The sequence below is a fragment of the Chionomys nivalis genome, chromosome X (assembly GCF_950005125.1).
Source record: "Chionomys nivalis chromosome X, mChiNiv1.1, whole genome shotgun sequence".
Taxonomy (NCBI): Eukaryota; Metazoa; Chordata; class Mammalia; order Rodentia; family Cricetidae; genus Chionomys; species Chionomys nivalis.
This window is the reverse complement of record NC_080112.1, coordinates 51890825-51897404: the sequence shown is the minus strand read 5'-3', so window position 1 is coordinate 51897404 and position 6580 is coordinate 51890825. Positions and strand designations below refer to the sequence as shown.

The following is a 6580-nucleotide window of genomic DNA, read 5'->3' as shown; positions in this document are numbered from 1 at the left end:
TGCAACTCCACAAAGTTCATTAGCTCAACTACTGAGTTTCCTGTGTAGTTTTTACAGGTAATATGCTAATAGATTCAGTATAATGTTTTTGAGAAATCATTTCTGTTTTCTATCATCACTTATTTTTTAATCATAGTTTTTGTACAATGTTCTCTTTACTTTCATTATATGTGTTTGACAAACAATTTCTGTTTTCTAACAATATTTCTTTTATAATCTTAGCTTACTTTGTATACAGTGATCTCTTACCTTCAGTCTCTTTTTTCTGATGGCATCAGGATTCATCATTATGTAAGTGATTTAACATTTTAATAATTGACTAAATGTCTCACTGATAGGTGTACAATATGCTACTTCAAGTTCTTTGGCTTTTACCTGCTCTTTCCATCTTCATCCCTTCTGTATTAAATGATCACCCATAATTATTCATTACTCAGATCAAGTACTCTCTATTTTGTGCATCCCTGCTCAGCTCGACAGCAAGAATACTTCCTTCTTTAAACATTTCTGTGGAATCTCTGTCTTACTAAAATATACCCGTCATACTTCTCTGTGTGTCTTATTCAGTTTGTAAAACCCTTCAAATCGAACTACATTTTCATTTTACTATTCCATCATGATATATTTATTTGCTTCAGCTAGCTAAGACCCTGTGTCTGTCATCTCAAGAATTCTCCATACCCACAGCCATGTTCGACTGCAGGCCTTTCCAAAGGTTATGAAGATCTGAATGTTTTCATGTGAAAGGGGATCCCATTGTCCCATGCCCAGCTTGTGAGGGTAGATCTTGGCATCTGTACTTTGTAATCTTTGGCAGACACTACAAAACCCCCATCTTTGCAGCTGCCATAGTACATCATCTCTATGATGTCAACTGTTTATTGCTTGTCTTCCATGGCCCAGTTTATCTTGTTGTTATTACTAGTACCCAAAACAATCATGATATGTTGGTTTTGGAAGAAAACCATAACAGCACATGGGTTGTATTGCATTGGAAATATAGCAGAGCTATAGAGAAATAGAGCTAGGTGGGAAAAACTAAACTAAATGCTGGGAGCAAGAAGGAAGAGTCATTGAGATGCCATGGATCCCCCAAGAGGGGAAAGACATGAGCTGCCAGTCAAAACCTTGCCAGAAGGCCACAAGCCTCATGGTAAAATATAAAAGAATGAAAATAGGTTAATTCTAGATGTAAGAGATAGCTAGCAATATGCTTAAGCTATTGGTCAAACAGTATTGCAAATAATATAGTTTCTGTATGGTTATTTTTGAAAACTGGGTGGTCAGGATAGAAACAAGCAGCCTCCTACAACAACAATTGGTGCTCCAACGTGTGTTAGCTAAATCTATATAAAACCTGGGAGGGCTTGGAAAGGAAATATAGACACAAAGAACAGAGTTAAGCATGGCTTTTGGTAGCCACAAACTTATTTTCTAGATGGGTTCATGGTGAGCAGGGGAGTTGGACTGCATTAAGAGAGGTGCAATAAAAATCCATGTGATTTTGAAATGGCAGTGGCTTTCTGGGCTATGGTGCCAGCACAAACTCTGGCTCTTTCAGAAAGTTGAACATTTGAATGGGGTTTGTGAGCAAGGTGCTACAACTTGCTTAATGACAACATAGATCCATTGTGTGCCTGAAAATGGGGCTGTGAGCATGGCCTGCACTAAACAGATAGTGCAAAGCAGCCTTAGTCTTAGTAATGATGCTTAACTACTTAACAGTTTAAGAAGTGCTTCTGGTAAGAAAATAATTACAGATACACAATAAAGACATATTCAGATGGAAAAGACATGTAAATTGATCACAGGGTTGGATAAATGTACATAGGCTTGGGAAAGAGAAGAAAAAGAGTATAGAGAGTTACAAACAGAAGTAAATGGTTTATAAAAGAAAATAAAACAAAATCTTTAAAGTGTCAGAGTACAGACAGTCATAGATTAAAAGAAGTAAAGAAAAATAAGCCACATAAAGTTGGAAAGTACACAGAGAGTCTAAATTATTTATATTATTGTATTTTCTTTGATTTTTTGACTCTGGGGGCTTCTGAGATAAACCAACATAAATGTATCATGACTTCAAAATTTGGGTCTAAGGATTTGTTTCCTTGGAAAACAGGTTCTGTTTTTGTTTCCACAGAGGATGAGACTCCAGAATCTTTCCAGACTAATGTGGTTTGATAGAACAAGACCTCCTGAAAGGTCACTGTGAACACCCCCAAAAATACTTCACCCAACAAAGAGCAGAAAGCAGTTAGGAAAGATCTATGTCGCCGGGCGGTGGTGGCGCACGCCTTTAATCCCAGCACTCGGGAGGCAGAAGCAGGCGGATCTCTGTGAGTTCGAGACCAGCCTGGTCTACAAGAGCTAGTTCCAGGATAGGCTCCAAAACCACAGAGAAACCCTGTCTCAAAAAACCAAAAAAAAAAAAAAAAAAGAAAGATCTATGCTTATATTCCCAAATATTGTTTATGATTTTTTTATATTTAAAGGGGGATATGATATAGAGATGAATACCTTGCATTGGTATGGATCTTGTTTTATTGATACAATTTTAAGATCAATTTCGTTATATGTATATTTCTGCTCTTGATTAAGGTATTGTGTTTGTGTAGTTCCTTTAGAAATGTATAATTAAGAAATACAGGTTAATAGATAATCATCTATAATAGTCAAGTTTATAGTCAAGTTAGCTAGGTTTTCTAGATATATAGAGATATATTTCAGTTAGATAGGTATTCTTCAAATCTTTCAGAGACCTCCAGAATATGGCATTTAAAATGTTTAAGAACTTAGGATTTTTCAAAACAGTGAGACACATCTGCTCCTGGCAGCACCAAGCTATTTCAAAAGGATGATGGGCATTAAAGAAGCTCCCATGAGGAGTAAACAGATCTGGCACATTCAGTTGAAGAAGGACCAAGCCACTTCCTACCCACATCAAGGCAGAGCAAGACATCCCACCATATTGAAGAGGCTCTTTATGCTGTTTGTTAGCCATTTGAACAAGAAACTACTCTTCCCTGGATTGTTTGATGATATGGTGTGTGAGCTGGACACATAGGACCCACAGAGAAATGACTGGTGAACTTGCCTAAAGGTGACATGTCCTTTGGGGTTTCTTCTTCATGAAAGAGTCTGCCAGACATTCTGCAGGACACAGAAGAAAGTGACTGACAAACTGCCAATATAGGTGGAACTGTATTTGAAATTTCTTGCTTGATGAAAAAGTCTGCTTGATACTATGAGCCTGTAGGCTAAAGACTGGATGCTCCAATGTTACAGAAAAACTTTGGGTGACTGTCTGGACAGCAAGATGTCTCTGTCAATTTTGGAGTTTTGGAGACTGCCTACAATGTACTTCCTGTTTTGTTAGGTAACATTGTATCCTTCTGGAGTCTTTGATGGAGTTGAAGAATAGATAGTTATAGTTAAAGTTTTCCATAATTATGATAAAAGATAAAGTAGTTATAAATATTTTAACTGTAATTCATGGTTGATAACTCTTTTGTTATATGTAATTTTACTATGTTAAATTTTAAACCTTATGGGGTTCCCCTCTGAATGCTCTGATTACCATTGACTAATAAAGAAACTGCTTTGGGCCTATAGGAGAGTTATAGGGGAAAAAAGCTAGTAGGGGAAAACTAAACTGAATTCTGGGAGAAAGAAGGCAGAGTCACTGAGATGTCATGGAGCCCCCAGAGGGGAAAGACACAAGCTACTAGCCGGAACCTTGCCAGTAGGCCATGAGCCTCATGGTAAAATTTAAAGAATGGAAATGTGTTAATTTTAGATGTAAGAGCTAGCTAGCAATATGCTTAGGCTATTGGCCAAACAGTATTGCAAACAATGTAGTGTCTGTGTGATTATTTTGGGAGTCTGGGTGGCTGGGAAATGAACAAGATGCCTTCTACAACAACACATTTCATCTTGTTGTTATTACTTGTGGCCAAATCAATCATGATATATTTGTTTTGGAAGAAAACCATGACAGTACATGGGCGGTATAACTCATACATCTTGTTGGCATCAGGTACTTCTGGAATACCCACAAGATAACTATCAAATTATCAACCTCTTCAATAATGCTGTACAGAACCTCGTTCATCTTTATGTATCTGTATCATGCCTGAAACAAGTGACAATTGTGTGGTTCTTTGAAAGGATGGGCTGGTCTACTAGCCAGCCTTTATGCAGATACAGAAGCATGTATGGAATCTTGAGTAGACACCTGTCATTCTCTTCCACAGCTAAAATTACAGACATTTCATAACTTCTACTTGGAATTTACCTGGGATTTGAAGGTCTGAACAATGGTCCTCAAACCTCCACAAGAAACACTTAGGCTACTGACTGAACTAGTTGCCACTTTAGATACAAAAATTTAAAATGTAAAATTTTATGCAAAAAGTAGTAATTATAATATACGTAGATCTTTATATCTGTCATATCATGCTCTTTAGTTCACCTAAAAATTGTAGAAAATTTGACTTTCTGAAGATACTGCTAGCTAGTTATGATTAAATTATTAAGTAACAGACAAAAGGACACATGAAAATATGATGTGTTACACATGCGCCCCTCCCCCCCAAGCCTGCCTTGTCTGCAAGGTCCTTTGCTGAGGATCAGCTTCCTGCTCCTACATTAAGGCTACCCACCCAGAGCAGTAAGTGCCTGAGTAGCAGGAAGGCCTCAAGGTCCCCGCCAGGGAGCATGGGCCCCAGCTGCTGGGGCTGCAGGGTCTGCTGTGCTCTCCTGAACCTGCCATGCCTGCCTCCTTCTTCCCTTGGTCCCTGGCTCATTGGGCTACCAGGTGTCCCTGTGTAGGTGCTGAGAAGTTCCATCTGGATGGGTGAGTGTGTGCTATCCTGGGGCAGACTGTCCCGGAAGAGAGCACAAAACCCCCTCCCCCAGCTCCTCCTGCACGGCTTTTTTTCATACACACGTGCCCCCCCAAGCCTGCCTTGTCTGCAAGGTCCTTTGCTGAGGATCAGCTTCCTGCTCCTACACTAAGGTTACCCACCCAGAGCAGTGAGTGCCTGACTACCAGGCAGGCTTCAAGGTCCCCGCCAGGGAGTGTGGGCACCTGCTGCTGGGGCTGCAGGGTCTGCTGAGCTCTCCTGGACCCGCCCTGCCTGCCTCCTTCTTCCCTTGGTCCCTGGCTCATTGGGCTACCAGGTGTCCCTTTGTAGTTGCTGAGAATTTCAATCTGGACAGGTGAGTGTATGCTATCCAGGGGCAGACTGTCCCGGAATAGAGCACAAACCCCCCTCCCCCAGTTCCTGCTGCAGGGCTTTCTTTCCTACACACGCCCCCTCCCCCAAGCCTGCCTTGTCTGCAAGGTCCTTTGCTGAGGAACAGCTTCCTGCTCCTATACTAAGGCTACCCACCCAGAGCAGTGAGTGCCTGGCTACCGGGCAGGCCTAAACAACCCCCCGAAAGGGAGCACAGGCACCCCTCCAGCCTGTGCTGGAGGGTCGCCTGTGTTCTATTCGACCCTGCCCTACCCCCTGCATTCGCTCTTTTGTCCACGGGTCATTGGACTACCAGACGTTCATGTTTTGGTGTTGAGGAGTCCATCTGGAAGGGAACGGTTCCTGCCCCTACACTGAGGAGATACACCCAGAGAGTTAGTCACAGCAAAGACTAGACAAGACACCAGGCCTCTCCTGGCTCCATTTGAAGGAAGAGATGGGCAGGCAACAATGCAAGAATTCCTCCAACGACATGAAAGGCAATGTGACATCACCAGAATCCAGGAATCCTGAAATAAGAAGAATTGTACACCCTACTCCAGAAGAATTAGAAGAATTCGACTCAAAAGTGAATTATATAAAAATAATAGAGGACCTTAAACAGGAGGTGAAAAACTGCCATAATCAGTTAGAGATTACAAACAAAAAGGTAGGGGAAAAGAATAGATCTCTCAAAGATACCCAAGAAAACCAAGAGAAATAAGAAAAAGTAATCAAACAGGTAAGGGAAACGGTTCAAGACTTGAAGAATGAAGTGGAAGTAATAAAGAAAATACAAACCGAGGGAAGGATGGAGATGAAAAATTTGGATAAATGAACAGGAACTACAGAGACAAGTACTACCAACAGATTACAAGAAATAGAAGAAAGAATCTCAGACACTGAAGATACCATAGAGAAAATAAACACACTGATCAAAGAAAACAGCAAAACCAACAAATTCTCATCACAAAACATTCAGGAAATCTGGGACACAATAAAAAGACCAAACCTAAGAAAAATAGGGATAGAAGAAGGAGAAGAAGTACAGCTCAATGGTCCAGAAAATATACTTAATAAAATTATAGAAGAAAATTTTCTCAACCTTAAGAAAGATATTCCTTTGAAGGTCCAAGAAACATACAGAACACCGAATCGACTGGATCAAAAAAAAACCATCTCCTTGTCATAGAATAATCAAAACACAAAACATACAGAATAAAGAAAGAATATTAAGAGCTACAAAGGAAAAAGGTCAAGTTACCTATAAAGGTAAACCTATCAGACTTACACCTAACTTCTCTATGGAAACCATGAAAGCCAGAAGGTCCTGGATAGATGTA

At 40.3% G+C, this 6580-nt stretch overlaps 1 pseudogene; it reads right to left on the bottom strand.

Moving 5' to 3' along the window:
* Positions 1–716: 716 nt before the first annotated feature.
* LOC130868374 (thioredoxin-like protein 4A) lies at positions 717–4269 on the bottom strand (annotated as a pseudogene).
* Positions 4270–6580: the final 2311 nt, after the last annotated feature.